The sequence below is a fragment of the Ictidomys tridecemlineatus genome, unplaced genomic scaffold, assembly GCF_052094955.1.
Source record: "Ictidomys tridecemlineatus isolate mIctTri1 unplaced genomic scaffold, mIctTri1.hap1 Scaffold_397, whole genome shotgun sequence".
Classification (NCBI taxonomy): Eukaryota; Metazoa; Chordata; class Mammalia; order Rodentia; family Sciuridae; genus Ictidomys; species Ictidomys tridecemlineatus.
Genome location: NW_027522586.1, coordinates 81,589 through 102,515, shown reverse-complemented (window position 1 = coordinate 102,515; position 20,927 = coordinate 81,589). Strand labels below are relative to the sequence as shown.

The following is a 20,927-nucleotide window of genomic DNA, read 5'->3' as shown; positions in this document are numbered from 1 at the left end:
CGGGGGTTCCGGGGGTGGGGGAGGCAGTTCAATGTAGTAGGGATGAGTGATTTCCTCTCCTCATCACATGCATTTCTAAGCCATGAGGGATGCATGTAATGGGAAATACAATGAGAAGGCAGAGTTCAAAACAAATGAGTTCTCTGTAATCAGTGAACTGCTGTCACAGCTTAAATGCCAAGAACTCTCTTTACCAACAATGAAGTCCAACAAGCAACAGAAGTGATTTTATGGCCCCTGAGATTATAAAGAAATTTTAGGAACAGCAACAACAAACAGGATGACTTTATCCATTCAGTCCATCTAATCTAAGAACTGTCCTAGCCTAGCAGTTTGCATATTCTACAGCCACTACAAAGAGCTGCCCAAAGATGTTTCAGTGTTGGTGGGCATCAATTACTATACAATTTAAAACTCTAGAAAATAATCAGCTGAAGTGAGAATTCTAGAACACGAAATACTTTCAGTCACAAAATCAATTTAAGTCAGAGCACCATACAGGAATGTTGTATAAAGGAAGCAGTTGGGGCCTTAAAAGATCTGAGACTGAACATCACCTGAAACGCTCAGGTCCCCTTTTCCAAATCTATAACATGTCTATGATCCCGTATATGACTAAGAATAAGAAACCTTTGTAAGTACATATTTCTAGCCTAGTATAAAAGTTAGAGTTTATTAATTTAACCTAAATATACTTAAAATGTCTAATAACTATCCAATGAGTTTTGCCTGTAAAATGAAATTATTTGCCTCTTAGAATATCTGTTTCAATATATTAGACAACTCTCAGATTATAATATAATCACCCTTGAATGCCTTTCAAACTTTTTTTTTTTACAGGTAGTCTGATTTCAAATGAAAATCTGACACACAAATGTTAGATTGCCCCCCAAACACATTATAAAACATTCAGAAGCAGTTAACTGAATATAACTGATGGATTTATAAGCCAGTTTACAATTGAGAACAAAAAAGAAATCCATAACTTACATCTGTTGGAATTTGTAGCTCTTCTTTAGTATGTTCACGAACTACCTTGATGAAATCTTTTGGAAAGTATCCAAACATACTGCCAACCTATAGTGCAAAAGAGACAAATATCAAATAAATTCTGTACAAGGAATATAAATAAGAGATTTCTCAGAAGTGGCAGGAAATATAGACATAATAGATAGGTATATGGTATAACCAAGAAAGAAAGTTGCTATAACAATTACACTGAGATTATTATTCCAAATAAAAATTAAGTACAGAACTATTAAAGCAACATTTCCAACCACTGAAGTTTTCTTTTTTACATTTAGCTTAATTCTCAACACAGAGCATATAAAGTTAAGACTTCTGAAGTAAATAAAAGATCTGCATAGAAGATTATTGGATACTATATGGTTAAAACTATGTAAATCAAAGCTGGTTATAAATGCAATTCCAAATAACCTCTAGCAAGAATTTACCTGTACATTTTGTAGCATTGCTCATAAACCAATATTTATGTCTTTCTTAACCAATACACAATAGTCATAAAAATTAATAAGTAAAAACAATACAAAAATCTCTAAAATGTATTACCACTATAGCAGATGTATTGATAGTATATGCTTTCCTAGCTTTGTCCAAATCTACTTTTACAAGCACTTGGGGAGTGCTGAGGGCCATTGTCAAGTAGGAATGAAGCTTCAAAATTTCCTTGCCAGCGTACCCCATGTTAAATGGATTTCGCTGTTGACATTGCATGTAAGGTGACCTTGCTCAAGGACCAAGGCAGATCTGGGTTTAGAGCTGATCAGGTTTGAGGAAGTATCCCACTCCTTAGGGTGTTCCCGGTTTAAGACAAAAGGAGTTTTAGGGAAGTTGGAGGTTGAAGATTATTGCTGCTGGGAGTAGGGCGTGCCTGCAGCCTGAGTTCCCGCTGAGTTCTCCTGGAGAAAAAGTTTTTAGGAGGTGAATTGTTCGGGAGATTGGATTGCCCCCGAACCTGTGTGGAGGCGGTGTGAGTCGGGAATAAAGAATAGCTGTTTGAATCTACAAGGCTGTGAGTGCCTTCTGATTCTGTGCCCAGCCAAGACTGCGGCATTATGGTGGCCCGTACGTGGGATGTCTGAAGCTTGGGGGTAAGTGAATTTGCTCGCTCCTGAAAGAGAGCAAAAAAATGGGTGACCATTTCAAAAAACAATGTGTTCTTGTTTTGATTTATTTTGTTTTCATTTCAAGTGGCCTGTTCCTAGAACTTTCTCAGGCAAACTAAGGAAAATGGTTGACTCAAGGTTTGAAGTTGTTAACCTTCGAGGAAGAAAAATTGTTAGAGGAAGGAGGTACCCCAGTAAGACCAAGAAAAACTATGGCATATGTTGATACAATACAAAAATGTAGCCCATGGCTTTATAAAGATGAGTTATTAAGTATATCAATGGGACCATGATGGTATCCTGTACAAGGATTTTTCTTCAACAAGAAAGAGATGACTAGTTCTGTTCACTATACTTGTCTTGGTTTTTACAGACAGCTGATTCATTTACAAAGCTAAAATGTTAAAATATCAACCACTAAATATGAAATCAAGTACTCTTTACTTATTAAGTTCCATAAGGTAATATATTTAAACATTATGTGTGTTTTCATAAATTGGCAAATGGAAAAATGTTTAATATTGCTTTGGTCTGTGTCTTTGCTGAAACAAGGTTACTAAGTGTTAAGATTCTATCATGTGTAATTTATATACAGAGAGTATAAGAAGTTTCAGCTGGGTTTCAATTACAGTATAACAGTACCTTAAAAAACATGAAAGTATTTCATCTTATTAAAGTGGAGTAATTTTATAAGGGTTGTTTTAGAATGTGAATTTATAAAAAGGGTTAATGGTTAAAAAAGAGGTATAAAAAGATTCAAGATGTGGAAATATATTTTAATATAAAAGGTTAAAGGAAAAAGAAATGTTTCTAGTTGAGATAACCTCTGTGTGGTAAAGTGAAAATTTGTAAAATGCCATTTAAAAAGATTTTGAGGAAACTAGATTTAATTTAAAAGCTTGAGAAAGGTAGAAAGAAAAAAAAGGTATTTGTACATGGCAGATTGAGACAAAGCTTCTTAATGGAGTAAAAAAGAGCCTTTGGTTGAAGGGCAGCCATGTAAACTAATATTAAGTGATTTAAACAAAATCTAAGCCTCGTTTAAAAGAGTGAAGCTGTAGGTGGTGAAAAAGTACATTTAATAGTACAGTATAGATGATAAATGAAATGCTTTAAATGGTTAAATTGAAGGAAGATTGCTTTACTCATCAAACTATTAAAATGTACTTATTAAACTAAAAAGAGGGAGATGAGATAATCTTTGTTTGGTAAAGTAAAAAGTTGTAAAATGTCTAAGTACATTGCAAAAAGCTTTAAAAGGTTAAATTGAAGGTGGTTAAGATGCCTTCACGATGGAGGAAAAAAATATAACCCATGAAAATGGGAAGATAATAAGATAAAAGATTTAGATAAAGAAGATTAAAAATTTGAAGTGGAAAACTTCAAAAACAGAAGTACAAAAAGGTAAAAAAAATGAGAGAAGATGTATAAAGATAAAGATATAGGAAGATAAAAAGATGTAGAAAGACAAGAATTTTATACCCACAAAATAGGAAATGAAAGAAAACTAGGAGAGAAGAAAGCAACTAAGGGTAAATATAAAAACCTTAGAAGAAAACTAGAAGATAGAAATAAGATGGAAAATGCTTAAAAATGTCAAGTAAAGGTATTTCAGATAGAAAATACAAAGGGCTAAGACAACTATGGTTTCAAACCACATCTAAAAATTAAAAGGACTAAAGTAATTCTAAAAACTAAGGCAAAATGCTTTTGAAAGACTTAAATTTAAAAGGATCTTAAAGGGGTATATATCCCCCAAAGATAAACTTAAAATAACCCTTTTTTTTACTCTAAACTTTTTAAATTTGGATTCATCAGGACTTAATGCTGCGGAAAGACATATGTATCCAAAAAATGTACATAAGCCTAAGGTACTTTGGAAAGATATTCTAACAGGACATTGGAAAGCTCCTGACCCAGTGTTTGTCTGGAGTCGGGGTTCTGTTTTTGTGTTTCCACAGGGAGAACAGCAGCCGATTTAGATTCCAGAGACACTAACTAAAACAATTTCTACAGACCAAAAAGAAGATAATTTGACTCAAATCCATAACAGCTGATATCCAGAGCTCCAGCTTGGCTATTCTTACATCTGGGACAGTGATTAACCACGGTGCCTTTTTTCAATATCTATTTTATTATTGCATTTTTCCCACATCATAAAGTTCTATTTTATTTCTTGAGCTCATACAAACCTAGGTTAATGTTTTTCTGATCAGCTTTGTTTTTTGACTGTGTTTTATTTTTTGACTGTGGAGTTTTTAAACATTGCAATGGAGATTTTATCTAGGTAAAGCTACAAGGCTGTTATTATTGTCTTATGTGTTGTATGTTATGAGTGCACTGTTTTGTGTTGCATGTCAGTATGTGTGTATGTCCATATTTTTATATGAGGAGCGCTCATGAAAAAATGGATCCGAATTTTCTTTTTTTTTATTCACGTGATTTAAGTGGTTTAATCTAAATTAGGTAAACAGCTGTTAATGATTGTTTTCAAAGGTGGTTAACAGATCTGTTTGCTTACTATTGTTTTTAAAGGTGATTAACAGATCTGTTTGTTTACTTTCACTTTTCCTTTTCATTATATTTAATAATTCTGTTCAGGATAATGTCTCTTTAACATCATTGCCAGAATTCCCATCTCCATCCCAGTGCCAGTGAAGACTAAGAAAACCAAACTACAGCTTCTATGATAGCTATCACAGTAAACTGTATAAACTGATGCATCAATGAATATAACTCAACAAGTAATGCTCAATCAAGGACTTGATTTACTTTGGGAGGAAATGAACATATTGATAGACTCCTCCGATTTGAACTGCTTGCAGAACTTGCTTGGACTATATATGAGTTGCATGCATTGTGAACTATCGTCTGGTGCAGCGAATTGTGGTACTGCTGGCATATACTTGCTGATGGTGTCACTAGTGATGCAATTTCCTTGCCAGCGCACCCCATGTTAATTGTGGTAATGCTGGCATCTTTGCTGATGGTGTCACCAGTGACACAATTTTTCCAAAGGAGCCGTCAATTGGCTTGGTGTCGTGGCATTTCTGTATCCTCCTCCCTTCTACTAGTGATGGTCTAAAATTTGGGGGCCAACAGAGGTGAGGCAAGAACCTCACCCCCCCACTGGCACCAAGGTTAAATTTGGGGGCCAACAGAGGTGAGACAAGAACCTCACCCACCCACACTGGTGCTTAGGCCTATCCACAAGCATGGCTGAATGCTGGACCGGTAGTCAGTGAAGGGTTGATCTGGTTGCAGTGGATTCAACCCAAGACAGGAAACTGACGTCTAAAGGTCAGTTCTCCCATGACGGGTAAGAACCATATGTTGAATTGGACAACCTACCAGGCACAGTCCTTTAGCCACATTGCTTGTTGTTTAATTAATCAGAAGGGGGGAGAAAATTAATGCTGCAGTCTTGGCTGGGCACAGAATCAGGAGGCACTCACAGCCTTGTAGATTCAAACAGCTATTCTTTATTCCCGAATCACACCACCTCCACACCACACAGGTTCGGGGGCAATCCAATCTCCCTAACAATTCACCTCCTAAAAACTTTTTCTCCAGGAGAACTCAGCGGGAACTCAGGCTGCAGGCACACCCTACTCCCAGCAGCAATAATCTTCAACCTCCAACTTCCCTAAAACTCCTTTTGTCTTAAACCAGGAACACCCTAAGGAGTGGGATACTTCCTCAAACCTGATCAGCTCTAAACCCGGATCTGCCTTGGTCCTTGAGCAAGGTCACCTTACATGCAATGTCAACAGTGAAATCCATTTAACATGGGGTACGCTGGCAAGGAAATTTTGAAGCTTCATTCCTACTTGACAATGGCCCTCAGCAGGGGAGAAAATAATATTACAATATAATGCATATGAAACCACATATCAAGCTTCAGTTTCACCCAAAATAAATCCTCTGCAGAAAAGAACCCCATTTATTTTCAGCAGCAACAGTTAAATTATATGAAGTTACATAAAATATACAAAAGGTATATAAAGTTCCCTTGAGGAAGACACTCCTATTTCTAACTACTGACTAAAAGCAACAGAAGATTCTTGCCAATAATTAAAGGAAACTGATAGGCAAATCAAATGCCCAAAAAAGAAAATTAAAAAAGGCATCTTATCACTACCTCTAAAATATCCCCATTCATGAATGTTCTTGTTATATCTAGAAACCATCTGAGAGCCAGTATTAGTGGTAGAATACTGCCATGAAGATTAGATAAGGGATGGGGATGTGGCTCAAGTGGTAGCGCGCTCGCCTGGCATGTGTGCGGCCCGGGTTCGATCCTCAGCACCACATACCAACAAAGATGTTGTGTCCGCCGAGAACTAAAAAATAAATGTTGGAAATTCTCTCACTCTTTCTCCTCTCTCCTCTCACTCTCTCTTTTAAAAAAAAAAAAAAAAGATTAGATAAGACGGAGCAATTAAAAGTTTCATCACTGCAGATAAAGTCTGAGACTCTAGAAAACCAACAACATTGCAGAATGAAAACTGAAAACTCAAAAGGAGAATCATTTTGAAAACTAAAGAGTTTTTAATTTCTTAAGTATAACACTTATGACATGAGAGGCGAGTCTGAGGGGAAATACACTTTTCCCTTCTGATGAAAATTCTATTAAGGTTAAATTTGGAAAAGGGAAAGAAACCAGAGATGTACGGAGAAAGGGAACACATTTATCTCTTCTTAATCTGTGTCAAATGAGACCATAGATTATATAAAGCTCCATAATTACACACTGGGTGGTATCCCATTTCTTGTGATATGAAAAAAATGATGCAGAATCATGGAGGCTCATGACTGGAAATAATTTTTATATCTAATTTTGCTTCCATACATCATCCCTGCCAAGGTGCTGTTGATTTGATTTGTGGGTGGGGAGCCAAGAACTGCCACAAGAGAACAAATTCTGCATAAGCTACTATCAGAACAAATGTACTTAAGTGCCACTGCCCTGAAAGGAAATATTCAAAAGGAAGATGGATTAGACAGTGGTCCTTTCCTAACTGAGTTTTTCATTTTATAGGGAGCTAAGATAAAACACAACCTGACTGAAGGCAAAGAAGACAAATGAATGCCAGAGGAGCAATGCAAACAAGGTGCCACCCAAACACTCATCAGTCGGCAAAGATCCTTTCTGGTCAGGTGCTGAAAGCAGGGCTCCTCAGGAAGACAGGATGAGTGCTGCCACCCAGAATGGCAAGAGTCCTAGGGATGAACAGAGTTAACAGGCTACAATGTGAGAGGAGAAAATGCAAATCAAGCCCATTTATCCAAAAGCTCAAAGAAGGAAAGAAAGACGACTACTACATGAAAAATGCCACTTAGGTACATGGAAAAACAGTTCCAAGTTTAAAGGTTACCAATCCTATTTGGTATACTTGAAAGAAACAATAGATGGTTCTTTATATGGAGTACTGCAACTGGGACTCTGTCTAAATATAAAGTTTGTACCCAGAGGCACCATGTTTCAAGATCATTCCCTAAGAGTCAGAAATGGCAACAAAATGAAACTAGTTTTCCATAGGGATTACTCTTATTTTCTGTCTTATTTTCTGCTGTGTGGTGTTTTATTTAGGGTGAGAACTTTCAAGGATGCAACCCGGAATGTCTCTAAACTGGAACATTCCTACAGTCATCAAAGACCCTTGCTACTATTTTACGTAAACAATCCACATATCACATTTTTTTAAATGAAAAGGACAATAATCATAAGCCACTAGGAGGACACTCCTAGTGAATCTCCCCATTTAAAATATCAAAGCATGATATAAACAATGTCATGTCTTTCATCAGAAGATCCATACAACTGGCTGGAAGTAGAACCCCTGGGGGAACCTTCAGGCATAGAATATAGGAAAAGCAGGAAATGGATGACCCAGAAGTTGCAAAAAAGAAAAAAAGGGGGGAAAAAAAGCACACAATGGACATAATATTCTGCTTTTTTAGAGTAAAAACAGCACAATTGATTAGGTAAAATACACAAAAAATCAACTTTAAATATGCATGCCTGAGTTACTATCTCAGACTTAATTTACAGGATTAACTCTAATGTCCATGAATCCTTCCCTTTTGAAACAGCAAAGCTAAGAATTGTCAGGTTTTCACCATGACGACCTTTATGATGTGTAGAGCCTTCTGGAACTTGATGTGAGGGGTAGCAACCACAACCAGTTCAGTTCTGTTTCAGAAAGTCTCCTGACTTTCTATGCTGTGCCAGGCCTAAGGTGTGTTAGGAGCACAGGGCCTGGCAAAGAGGTCAGGTTAACTCTACAAAGACCCCAAGAAATCAGTCATTTAAATCTACACTGCTACCCATCAAAAGTAAGAATATAACACCTGTCAAACTTTTACTTACACTTCCGGCCCAAAGTTCTGGTGATACCTCTGCAAGTTTATAGTAGACAAATACAGGGTCACCTTTTTTAAAATTTACAAAACGACAATCTGGTCCTGTGAAATCTTCAACAGCTTCACCTCGATACATTAACACTGTATATAAACATTGAAAAAAGAAAAAAACAAACATTAGGATTTGATTTTTCACAGTCCATATTGACTCATTAGGAAATATGAATCCCACTATGAACAAAAATCAAGTTTTTCCAGTACTCTCTGGAATCACTTTTAATTCACCTGCTCAAAGTATCTAAAATCCTTAGAGATTTTATTGCTATAAAATACAATATTCCCTGCAATTAGACGAGGGAAAAGGAAGCTTCTCTATTTTTCTCTGTGCTGAGAAATAAAAAGCAAAGTGGCTACCACCAACCATAGCTGGTTTCAGTGAAACTCTTGGTTCTTGCAGGCCTCCTCAATTTTTTTCTGTTTCAAAATCATAGAAAGCTTCATTTTGCAAATATGTAAATCCAAGTGTAGACATGGACAGGCTTAAGTATGGCTTCATGCAGAGGTAATAGGGAAGAGGTTAGAATATCCAGGAACCCCCAAGGGGTTAATTAACTTGAACTAACTGCTAAAAGACATTACCTTTAAGTGGCTGCAAGTGCTACCATGCAGCTGTAAACACTGTCAATTTCATTTGCAGCAGAGTTGCTGTCTCTGGGTTTAGGATCTGGGTAAATAACCAGGAAATATATTTTCTCTGAGCAAATATTGTTGACTATATCCAACATTAAGATTGTTTCAAAACATCCTCATTCGTATTTTTTTTTAATAAACAAAATCAAAAGTGGGTATCCTATCTGACAAGGAACAAGTTTAACCACGAGAAAAGGTCAGGCAATACCTTCATGCTTAAAATGCAGGACTAGGATCACAATTGATCTAGAAACTGGTAGAAGCAACATTTTTCTTTTGGTTGACCAAATAGACAGTTTCTGATTTAAGATGAAATGGACAATAGATGTATGTAAAAAGCACAAAGAAATGGAAATAACACTTTTTCTAAAAGCCAATTAGCAGTAAAATACACGAGAATGTTTGTTTTATAAAAATATATGTCTGAGGAACAAACACAGATTTGGAGAGGGTAACTTGTTTTTTTGAAGCTAAAATAGGACTATTTTCAGAACTGTCAGCATCCTAATTCATATGTAATTAAGAGGCCAAGTTGAAGGTGAGAGACACTTAAAGGTGGGGAATTCTCATCACAAGTGGAAATGGCAATGTTTCTCTTGTTCCCCCTTAGGTCATAGAGGATTTATAAATCAGTAATATATTAGGTGACAACATAATGCATACTATGGAGCACCTATTTAGTTCTTTTTTTTTTTTGGAGCACTTATTTGGAAGGCACACAAGGACACCTTACATACACACCTCACTACTTCCTACAACGCAACACAGACCCACCTGTTGTTTTTGGTCACATCTGTTTGGACACAGGCCATTTCTCAAGTTATGTTACCCCACTGAACCTAACCAACACCATGTCTTAGTACTGACGAAGCATCAGTGATGAGATTGTCCAGGTATCCCACGTAGGATAGCGCTCAATAGCAAAGAATAGCAAAAATGAAAGAAAATATCATGGCAGCTGCTTTGCTTCTCTGAGTGTTTATTTATTCCAGCCTTAGGGTTACCTCTAGGAACTTCTTAACATATATTGGAGACATCTTTTTTCTTTATTGGAGTGGAACAAACAATTCAAATTACAAAATTTGGTTTTGGTAACACCAATTTAGACATAAAGAGCTCAATGGTAAACTTCTTGGCCTTTTTAGCATGAATATTTTAAAATATGTACTGCTTACAATTTATGGACAACACGGTCATCAAGTTGCAAGGTTACTAGAAACCAAGAGGGAGTCCATAAGAAGTATTCTGGGCCAGTAAATATATAGAGGAAAGAGGTTCTGACAACACTAGTGACTGAGTCTAAAACTGAATTGGCTTATAAAAATCTTCGAGTATTTATTATTGTTATTGCAACAAACCTCTTCATCTGAATCTGAACGGCTACATCCTCCCCACTGCCCACCTCCAATCCAGGAATTCTGTCCGCTTCCTGCGCACAGAAGAGGCTGCAGTTCCCAGGTGGCTGGTGCAGATCCTTGGCCTCTTTCAAAAGCAAAATATTATTGGCCCACCTGCTACCCTACCTCAAATATGAAGGGAGGCTTCTATGCACAGAAATGACAGGATTGAAGCAGAGTCGGGCCCGAGACCTCGGAACACATTGCGTGCCTGGACTCGGTGCTCTTCCCAAGCCTAAACTCTAGTCCCTGTTAAAAGGCAAAACCAGCCTTTTAACGATGCAAAAGGACGAAGGGGCCAGTGAGCCTTTCCCAAGGAGCCCCACCATCAACCTGCCGCGGGAATTAGGGCCACCGAGCCCTGGAGAGCATCTGCCCTGATACTGCACCGGCCCAGGTCCCTGTAGAGGGGGCAGAAAAGCGCTCTGCTACAGCGTGGGCACAACCCCATCACCCACTGAGATCCTAGGCGAATCCTGGAAGGGAATAAACTGAGAGCTGTCCCTGGGGAATCGTGTTTCCCAACCCCCGCCTCAGTCAGTAGAGAAAAATAAAACGCTGGCAACAAGTGGGAGTCGAAGCCCCCCACAACCCGAGTGGGCTGGCTGGGGCGCCAGCAGAGCCAGAGGGGACACACGCAGGGTCCCGAGGCTCTGTCACTCCTCCTCCCCACCCGTCATCCTGCAACCCCCTCACCCAGCCCTCGGGGCTGGGGACCGGGAGATCGGAGCCCCATGCGGCCCCAAAGAGCCACAGTGGAGACCCTGGGCTGCCCGCCCGCCTGCGCACTCACTGCTGCATTTGTTGTCTGCACAGAGTTTGTGTTTCGACCAGCGCTGGCCGGTGTTCGGGTCCGGTTGGCCTGGCACTCGCCAGTTCGGCCGCAGCACGAACAGCCAGAAGAGCACCATGAACAGCCAGAAGACCAGCACCTGCGCCACAGCCATGTTGTGGTCACCTGGGTGAGCTGGTGGAGTAGGCTGCGGCGGGCGTCTGTGAAGATGGGGCTCAGGGGGCGTGTGAGTAGCCAAACGCAGAGGGGTGGCACCAGGGAAGGCTTAAGCCTTTCCCGGGTGACACTTCAGCAGGGATATCTGGGGGTCGGTCCACAGACTCTACTGGAGAACGCACGGAGCTGGAGCTCCATCCTTCTCTAGTCCAGACCTTCTCCTCGACTGAAGACCTTCTCCTCTAGTCGCTGCCTTGGCAACTAGGACTCTCCTTCTCGTCCAATCACCTGCCTTTGCTTCTGTGCCCTCACAAGCGACCCTCCATATGATTCTAGTCATCACCCACCCATCCCCCCCCCCCCCCCCGCCAACTGGTACTTTCTGGCTTTCCTCAACGTCTCATTTCTGGTTCATCCTGAACTAGCCCACTCCACCATCACTCCCATCCCCCATTCCTGGTCTGGTACCTCCTTTTTTGAACTACCAAATCCCACCCCTGACTTGTCACAGCTAGTCTATGGTTCCAGGCTCCCTCCCCTTCAAAATCCTAGAGGTTCCTTGAAGCCCCACCCCAAGATCCCTCTGATTAGGAAAGGGGAAGGTGAATGGAACTGTGAGTGAGGGTGTAAACTGGAGACAGTGGCCTGCTTTTTTTTAAGGCGGGGACAGGTGGGGGCAGAGAGATGGACATTAGTCTTCAGGCTAAGATCTTGAGATTCTTATCTTTATCCGTAAGGGAAGAAATTATTTAATTCAAAAGCATATTTTTAACTCTCATTTTGTGCTACCATTCATGCCAGACGCTGGACAAAGCCCTAGCATGGTGTGGGAATGGATGAAAATCAAAAGACAAGATATCTGATCCTGGTCCAAAAAAGTCCACAACTTAGTGGGAACCAACTGACAAAACCGATTGTCAGAGAAGAAAGCTAGTAGCTAACATTTCTTGAATGCTTTCTTTATGTCCAGTTGTTATTCTGAAGGTTTTATATATATCAATTCATTTAATCTTCATAACAATAGTACCTTACAGTAGTAGTAGGTCCTATTCCAATCCTTATTTTAGAGTAAATTGAGGCAGTCACACATCCAGTGAGCAATGGAGCTAAGTATCAAGCCCAAGGAGTAGACTCCTTTTCATCACAACCTATCAACTAACAAGCAATTGTACTTTCTGACAAGAGGAGCAAAATCTGATTTAAATCATAATATAGCTGAATTGCTGATATGTACAGTTAAGGGGGGAAAGGCACAAGCTAGCCAGCCCAAGGAAGAGTGTCTGCAATGCCCCCATCCTGGGTGGAGCCATTCTCGTTTGTCTGTGACCAAGGGCTTGTTACTATAGTCTCTGCTAAAGTTATTCATCAACCTCCAACAATGAACCCATCAGTTGTTTCTCCAAATTAACTGAATCTTTAAAACTTAGAGAAAAGAATGTAGTCCACCATGTTCATAATGTTAAATAAAGAAAACGATGGGAAAAAAAGGTGTGCACAAACATTTGTCTACAGGGCCATGAGAGGTCCCCGTTGGTCCAGTGTACTTCTGCGCTTTCTGGAGAACCAGTGGATCATACAGAGAAACTGTCTGAGTCATTCTTCATTTCTTTTCTACCATGTATTTATTATATGTTATAAAATGTATCTAGTAGGCATCTCTAACAACATGTTGAAAACTGAACTCATTTTTCTCTCAAAATCTGCTTTCAGTCTTCCTTATCTCAGAAATAAGAATGACAATTTAATTCCCATTATCCAGGTGCTCAAAGCCCAAAACTTACAAACCACCTTTGATCTCTTTTCTCTCACATTCCAACTCCAGTCCATTAGACAATATTATGTCTTTATTTTTATAATTTTATTGAGATATAGTTGACCTACAATAAATTGCACATTTAAGGTGTACGATTTGATAAGTTTTGACATGAATATACCCATGAGACTATCACCAAAATCAAAAAAGTATTTCATCCTTCTTTGTAATCCCTCCCCTCTCCTTTTCTGGGCTGTCTCCAAACATCTCCTGTCATCATAGATTGTTTTGCATTTTCTAGAATTTGATATAAATTATAAAGCATTTTATTTATTTATTTTTCTGACTTCCTTCTTTCCAAATATGCATTTGAAACATGCCCAGAATCTGACCACTCCTCTGCATCTGCTAAGCCAATATACAGGCCAAACCCACATCATAAGTCACCTGAATGATTCCCATAGCTTTCTTCTGTCCTTGCTTCTGCCCTCATTTTCCCCAATATCTATTGTCCTGATGGCAACTAGAGTGATATTCTTAAATATAAATTTGATTGTGTCTCTCTGCTCAAAATCTTCCTATAGCTTCCCATTTCCAAATAAAAGGCAATGACTTTAGCCAGGCCTGGTCGTACTCATCTGTAATCCCAGCAGCTCAGGAGGCTGTCAGGAGGATCCTGAGTTCAAAGCCAGCCTCAGAAATGTAGTGAGTCCCTAAGAAACTCAGTGAGACCCTATCTCTAAATAAAATATTTTAAAAAGGACTGTGGGTGTGGCTCAGTGTTTAAGTGCCCCTGGGGGTTCAATCTCTGGTATCAGGAAAAAAAAAGCCATGACTTTATTATGGATTGCCCTGCCTTATTATGGACTGTTCTTATTCAATGTGACTCCCCTCATCCTTTTCTCCCCATTTCCTAACATTCTTCTCTAGTCTGTTAGTTCCATTTAAATACACCAATCCCACCCCTGCTTCAGAGCATTTATACTTGCAACTTTGCCTCAACCTTAACTGCCCAAATCATCTAACTAGCTAACTAGTTATCACTTTATCATGTCTCTGTAACAGTGGCATTTCATGTGATAAAGACTTTTCCTGGCCATCCTACACAAAATAGAGCCTCTTGTCATGACTATCAAGCCCATTACCCTGCCTTTCTTTCTCTTCAGACTTGCCTTACCACTTTAGACTTCTCTTACCACTTGCCTTACATTTGTTTATCTACTTGAATTCTCTGACCCAACCTCAAACACAATTTCCAACAGGAGCAGGAAATTAGTTGTTTTGTTCACTACTGTTACATCAGTGACTAGGGAAATGCCTAGAATGTATGAGAGAGTTAACAAATGATTTGTTGGATAAACTCATGGTTCCAATAATATTATAAATATACTACACTATTAACCTAAACACATATATTAACTATTAAGCCCCCATATATAAATAGTACTGAGAGGAAATAAGCTATGAGAACAAGGCATTTAAGGTCCACCTCTCAGCAGCATGCATCCTCAACTCCAGGAATGTACCCCTGAATGTGTTTGTTGAATAAAAACATACTTGTGTGGAGAGTAGTTGTTTGGTTACATGATACTGGAATATTTAAGTAGATCTTTTAAAACTAGTTTTAATTTTTTCTTATTTTTCTTATTATAGAATATGGTATGTTGTAGATTTTTTCTTATTGTAGAATAGAAATTAATGATAATTCATTGGTGGAAAAATCAGAAGACCAAAATGATCTAATTGCATATTACCTTCTTGATATTTACTTTGACTCATAATCAGATATACTTTTATATGCATAGTCAGTGCTTCCAGTTACTGAAGAACTAGCTGCTTAGTTTGTAGAGTTTTCAATATTTTGATTTATCAGTATTATTTTTTAAACTTATTGCCTTAAAGACATATTAACTAGTCTGGTAAATAATGAGAAGAAAATTTCTCAACTGGCCACAATAAAGTAGTGGTGGTTCTTTCTACCAGGATACATACAATTAGTGGATGAATCAGCATTCACTTTTACTCATAGCATTTAAATATGTGGCATTGATGTTTAACATGTTTAATATAAGGTTATATTAAAAACCTTCAGAAAAGGTACAGGATAGAATGCGGTGGTGATTGTTGGCATGGAGATAAATAATCTCAAGTGAATTATTCTTTAATACCTCAAAGGGAATTCTTACGGGGTAAGGGTTGAGTAATTGTTAAAGGTAAATGTGACCAGTTTGGGTGGAGGGGACATAAAATTCTAAGATATGAAGGGTTCCTAATGTCAGAGTACAATCTAAATGAGACAAAAACATATCTGAAACAAATAATTGGCAGCATAATAACATATACCATTGGAAATTTGTGAAGGCACTTGCCTAGGAGCATTCAGTAGGCCTACCGCTGCTGTTACCAGGAAGAACCTCATCTATTGTAAATGATGTGCCAGAGAATAGTGTTAAACATTTATGGAAAACTAAATCTCTCCAAGAGGGGCAACAGATTTACCCTCGCATATGAAACATTGGAAAAAAAGTGGACAAAATACAAACAACAGTTCTCAGATATTAGATAATAAGCAGCATAAGAGTGACCTCTAAGATAAAGTTAGGCATGAGAGATGAGTGCTAGGATTATCCCAATTTACTCCCTGGAAAGAATTTTTCAGGCCACATCCAGAGAAGGAAAACTCAAATAGAAAATCTCCTGAGTTGAAGAGATGGATTTTAAAGTCTGAAGAGACCGACACAGCTAGAAGTCCCAGAGCAGAATAAAAGAGACAGTAGAGAACTGCAGAGGGAGGGAGAGTGTGTACATGCACTAGCTCTCTAGACATCTATGGAGGGTTCCCCTGAAGTCTGCGGCTATGTAACAATGGGCTCACATGTAAGGCCAGAGAAAGAACCTTCAGAAAGGAACAGAATGGAAGGTGGTGGTGATTGTTGGCATGCAGATCAATTTTTGTAATCACCAGCTAGAATGGAAAATCTATAATAAAAGGGCATCAAGTAACATAGTCAGTAAAAGGGACAAAATAGCCCAAGATTGAAGGTAACTCCTGTCTAGAAGAATCTTAAAAAGATAAAAATGTTTCCAAGATAGTTCAGAAAAAAGCTGTACACAGCTCAAGAATATTTAAAAGAATACAAAATGTTTCCAAGATAGTTCAGCAAAAAGCTGTACACAGCTCAAGAATATTTAAAAAAATACAAAATGTTTCCAAGATAGTTCAGCAAAAAGCTGTACACAGCTCAAGAATATTTAAAAGAATACAAAATATCCAGTACTGAACAAGGTAAATTCACAATGTTTGGAATCCAATAAAAATGTATGAGGCATGCAAAGAGCAAAGAAAATATAACCCATGTTGAAAAGAAAATTAATAAAAATGATCATTAATTACACTGTGATAGAGTTATTATACAAGGACATTAATACAGTTGTATACCATATGTTCAAGATGCTATGGAAAAGCATAAGCATGTAAAGGAGAAAAAGAAGATATAAAAATTTCTGAATTAGATAAAACAGATAAAATTAGATAAAATCAGATAAAACAATGGCTAAGGTGAAAATTACACTGAATGAGATTAACAGCAGATTCAACATTGAAGAAGTCAATATCAGCAAACTGAATATGCAGTGATAAAGACTCCAAAATCAAACACGGAGAAAGAGACTGAACTGAACAAAGCATCAGTATGCACAGCTTCAACCAGTCCAATATATATGTTATGGTAGTTCCTAAAAGAGGTGGGAAAAACACATTTGAAGAAATAATAAATAAAAATGTTCTATATCTGATGAACACTCAGATTCAAAAAGCTCAATGAATAAGAAAAATGATAAAGATGACACAAATTTACACTAAATGCTTAAAACCAGTGCTAAGAAAAAAATTGAAAAGCATCTACAGAAAACAGATACCATTATGTACAAAGGAGTGAAAGTAAAATGTCAAAATTCATTCAAGAACCATGCAAACCAGAAAACAGTACATCAACATTTTCAAGTTCTGAAAGAAAAAAAACTGATATCCTAGAATTGCATTCCAAATGAAAATATTATTTCAAAATTATATAGTCTTTAATGCAAAAGAATTAAGTTAAGCCCTACCCCACATAAAAATTACCTCAAAATGGACCACAGACATAAATGTAAGAATTCAAAATGGACAACACATATATATGTAAGAACCAAAACTAAATGTAAGAAAGCATAGGTAAATTTTGGGATAGACAATGACTTTGTATTTAAGACACCAAAGGCCCAAGCACCAAAAGAAAAAATAATAAAGTAATGTACTTCATCAAATTTAAAACTTTTAAAGGCTACCATCGAAGAAAGTGAAAATACAATCATAGAAGAAAACATTTACAATTCATGTAGTTAGAATATATATAACTACCTAGAATATACAAGCAATTCTTATTGTTCAATATGAAAAGACAAATGGCAAGAAATTAGAATAGACATTTCTCCAAAGAAAATATGCAAAAGCAAATAAGCAAATGAAAGGATACCCAGCACCATTGGGGAAATGTACAACCTCAGTGAGATACTACTTCACATCTATCAAGATGGTTATAATCAAAAAGATAATAATAAGTTGGCAAGGATGTGGATCAATGGGAGCCCTCACACACTACTGGTAGGAACAGACTACAGACCTAAATGTAGCAGCTAAACCTATACAACTTCTGGAAGAAAATATAAAAAGCTGCTTGGCAGAGGCTTTTAAAACTAACTAGCTCTCTCTGCCTCATGCTCTCTTTTTTCCTCTCCTCAAAAACGTTGTCTCATGCTGGGCGTGGTGGTGCATACCTGTAATACCAGTGGCTCAAAAGGGTGAGGCAGAGGGATTGTAAATTCAAAGCCAGCCTCAGCAAAAGTGAGGCACTAAGCAACTCAGTGAGACCCTGTCTCTAAATAAAATACTAAATAGGACTGGGGATGTGGCTCAGTGGTGGTATGACCCTGAGTTCAATCCCCAGTACCAAAAACAACAACAACAACAAACTTTGTCTATTGTATATTCATTGTTATGGAAATGGAAGGTAAGCTGACAGACTAGGAAAAAGTACTGGCAAAACATATCTCTCTCAAGAGAATGATATCTAGGATATACAAATGATTCTTACAACTTATTAATAAGAAAAATCACCCAATTTGAAAAGATGGGCAGAAGACTTTTTTTCTTCACCAAAGTAGACACAAATATGGTGAATGTGCACATGAAAGGATATCCAACATAAGTTGAAATGTAAATCAAAACTGCAATGTTATTACACATACAGTAGGATGGACAAAATTTAAGACTCATCATAACAAATGTTGACAAAGATGAAGACTATGGTATCTCTCTTAGAACTGCAGACTATAACATGTAGTATAAACAATGGCACAAACTGTTAGAAAACTGTTTGGCAGTTGCTTTACAAATTAAATCAAATCTGTCGAGATATTTACTCCAGAGAAATAAAAGCATATATCCACACTGAGACTTGTGCACAACTATTCATGGTGGTTTTATTTGTAATAGTCAAAAAATCCCCAATGTTGGACTGTGGGAACATGTCTGTCTTACATGCCTCAGAACCCTTATACTCATATTAACCATATAGTAGACATTTGATTACTATTACATGAATGTAGAGATTGATTTTTTTACTGTTAATAGAGCTTCTCTTTTATTAAATATAACAGACAAAAGAAAATCACGTATAGCACAATGAATTAACACAAAGTAACATATCTACTGAACCCTAACCCAGGTCAAGAAATTGGACATCAAATGCACTTTCATGAGCCCTTTCTCATTGCTCCCCTAATTATTCCCTCCGCTCCCCCAGAGTTAGGCACTATTTTAACTTCTAATAACAAGGATTAGTTTTGCCTGTTTTGTTACTTTATACAGTGTAATCATACACATGTGTTCTTTGGTATGTGGCTTTTTTAGCTCCATATGTATTTTTATAAGATTTATCCAAGTTGTTGAATGTGAATGTACTTCTTATTTTCATTGCTTAATAATTTTCCACTGTATAAATATAACCTGGTTTACTTAAAAAAAAATCCCCAATGTATATCAATAGGAAAATAGATAACAAATTTTGGAAACATACTTAGCAAGAATAAAGAACTATTGATAATAGCAAAAACAGGGAGATTCTGAATGAAATAAACTAGACAAAAAGTAATATGTATTGAAAATTCTTTTTTTTTGTACTCCCTAGTACAAATATCCAGGGGTGCTCTACTGCTGAGCTACATCCCCAGTCCTTTTTATTTTATTTATTCATTTATTATTAATTTTTTTTTTTTTTTGCTATCAGAGATGAAACTCTTGGGAACTAAACCACTGAGCCACATCCCCAGCCCTCTTTTGTATTTTATTTAGAGTTACTCAGGGCCTCGTTAAGTTGCTAAGGTTGGCTTTGAAATCCCAATTCTCCTGTTTCACCATTCTGAGCCACTGGGATTACAGATGTGTGGCACCATGCCCAGTTCAGTTTTTATTTTGAAACAAAGTCTGGCTCAGTTCCCCAAGTTTACCTCAAACTTGCGATCCTCCAGCCTCAGCCTCCTGAATATCTGGGATTACAGACTCTGCCACCACCTTCCAGCAGATTCAGTTATATTTAAAGGTAGAAAGTTATAAACCAGGTGAATCCTAGTAAAGGTCTTAGTAAAAAAAAAAAAATAAAATAATAGCACTATGCTTGGTCACAATATGGTAAGTCAGAAAATGACAAGAAATATCCATTTTCTGTGAGGTTGACCAGAACAGTATCATTTCTCAATGGATTTCAAAGGGTCTCCTTCTTTCTTCCCCCCCCCCCGCCCGCTCACCTTTCCTTCCCTCCTTCCTTCCCTCCCCCCCTCCCTCCCTCCCTCCCTCCCTCCCTTCCTTCCTTCCTGAGTTTTGGCATGTGTGTGTATGTGTGTGTGTGTGTGTATCATCTTCTGTGCCAATGTAAGAGATTTAGGCAATGGATCAACCTTTACACCTGTGCCAAAGGACCCCAATCTTGGATCTATCTCCAAGGGTGGAGGTGACTCTAGATCCTCATTATAATCTCGAGAATGGGAACTCCTAAATTATAAACAGGTCTTTCTTGGTAACACCAGTTTCCTCCTTGGTAAAAGTTAGTGTAGTGGGAGGGTGGCAAGGGCCCTACCCTGCCACAAAATAAATGCTAAAATGTATTTTGGTACAAATTGTAAACACTAAAGAGTTAAAAGTAAGAGATGAGTCTTGGGATTTGAGCTAGACCTGGATAAGTAAATAGGATTCAGATTCTAAAAAGAGAATAAAAGGCAAGTGAATTGAACGGCATAAAAGACTCAGCAGAAAGAAGTATGTTTAAAGGACGGTAAGGACACCTCATTTTGCTAAGAGGAAAGGATTCTATAAAGGATGATATATTTGTGTGCTTAGGTCAGATTATGAAATTCCTTGAAAATCAAGCATAAGGATTTAGACTTAATAGAATAAAAATGCATAAAATATTAGACTTTAAGTAAAGGGATCATATAACTTAAGTGGAATTTAAACAAGTATCTTGTCCTTAAATCCAGGGAAGATGGAGGTTTAGGCTGGGCATGATGAGTAGGGCTGAGGCACTCCCCACAATTAAAAAGTCATGTCGAAG

At 37.8% G+C, this 20,927-nt stretch overlaps 1 pseudogene; it reads right to left on the bottom strand.

Moving 5' to 3' along the window:
* LOC144373433 (transport and Golgi organization protein 1 homolog) overlaps positions 1-20,927 on the bottom strand; it is a 133,277-nt pseudogene that overhangs the window by 39,905 nt on the left and 72,445 nt on the right.